The sequence below is a fragment of the Capsicum annuum genome, unplaced genomic scaffold (genome assembly GCF_002878395.1).
Source record: "Capsicum annuum cultivar UCD-10X-F1 unplaced genomic scaffold, UCD10Xv1.1 ctg66970, whole genome shotgun sequence".
NCBI lineage: Eukaryota > Viridiplantae > Streptophyta > Magnoliopsida > Solanales > Solanaceae > Capsicum > Capsicum annuum.
Window position 1 is genome coordinate 1 of NW_025876378.1, and position 1579 is coordinate 1579.

Sequence of the window (1579 nt, forward strand, 5' to 3'; positions counted from 1 at the left end):
CATCAATTGACAAGGTGTCCATGCTAATTTGCTCAGCTCGCATCATCAAGGCAACCCTCTCATTACGTGTCGTAACAATGATCTTACTTCCAATACCTCCTTGAACAAAAATATTCCACAAGTCTTTCCACTGGTATACCTCCTTGAACAAAAATATTCCACAAGTCTTTCCACTGGTTGTAGTTTTCATTCCACATATCATCCAGAACAATAAGAAACCTTTCTCCCTTTAAGCTTTCCTTCAATTTGACTTGCAGCTGATCCAGATTGTTATCATCCTTCAAGTCAAATGAGTTAAATGCTTGAAGTAACCCTTTTGATATTCTAAAAGCATCATATGTCTCAGACACACAAATCCAAGCTTTCAATTTAAAATGGCTTTGCACCTTCTCATCATTGTAAGCAGCTTGAGCTAGTGTTGTCTTGCCCATGCCCCCCATTCCAACAATAGGGAGAACAGTCAGATTTTTTTCACTTGCCTCCTTAGACGTTAAATGGTCAATCAATTGCTCCATTTCATTCTGCCTACCAAAGACATCAGATTCAACCACAGAAGTTGAAGGTGTTCTAGTTTCTCTTTTAGTCGAAGCAAGTGCTCCTTTAAGCCAAGGCGACCGATTTACTTTTCCAACACCTCCTATTTTTTAATGGTGTCTTTCAACTTCTCTTCTATGTTGAGGTCACTTACTTGCTGGTTACTTGTTTCTGCAAGATTTTGATGCTGACCTTCCACCTTAAGCCTCAAAGCCTCATAATTGACTTCTTCCAAGAGGTTTTCAGCGCCGTCCACAACGATCTGAAGCTTATTCAACCAGTTCCTCGCGCATTGATCTGATGCCTGCTTATTCTCTGCATCACTCAGCACAACCTGAAGATCAAGCAAAAGGCCCTCCAACTTCTCTAAAAGCCCATCATCATGCTTATGCTTCTGAAACATGTTGAGCAGATCACCATGAGGAGCAAGACTATCAAAAAAAACATTCAAAGCTGAAGAGAGAAATGCACCACCAACTGCTAAGCCAATCTCCATTTCTGAGATCTACAAAGCAAAATAAGGAACCACAAAAATGATTTTAAGAATTTTGACAAGATAAATGTTTCTATCTTCAAATATTTAACAACTATATTTTACCTTTTGAATGCTAAGAGTAATTTGCAAACAAGAATGATCTGTGATTTCTCTCCCTCACTCTTTTGTTAGTGTTCTTACTTGTAATTGGTACAACAATGTTTGCTACTAGTGTTTTTGTCTCAAAATAACCTTAGCTAATGGGAATACAAGGATGATGAGAGTATACCAACTTAGTGCTTTAGCTAAAGTTTCTTACTAATAAAAGCTTTTCAAAAAGTAAGTGGGGGGTGTTTGGGCCACAGGTGACAAAAGAGATTTAAAAAGGGATTTAAAATGAGGTGTAGGTGACACAAGTCTGAATTATTGAGTAGAGGTGACAATTACTTCATTATGGTTTAAGAAAGTTTGGAAAATTTCACAATAACCCACAAGTTTTTAAATTTACACTTGATTCAAATGTTAGTTAATATATAACGGGGAACGAAGGGAAAAAAGGCGTCTTTTTCT

General features: G+C 37.5%; 1 pseudogene; it reads right to left on the bottom strand.

The window, feature by feature from the left end:
* Positions 1-22: 22 nt before the first annotated feature.
* LOC124893897 lies at positions 23-1267 on the bottom strand (annotated as a pseudogene).
* Positions 1268-1579: the final 312 nt, after the last annotated feature.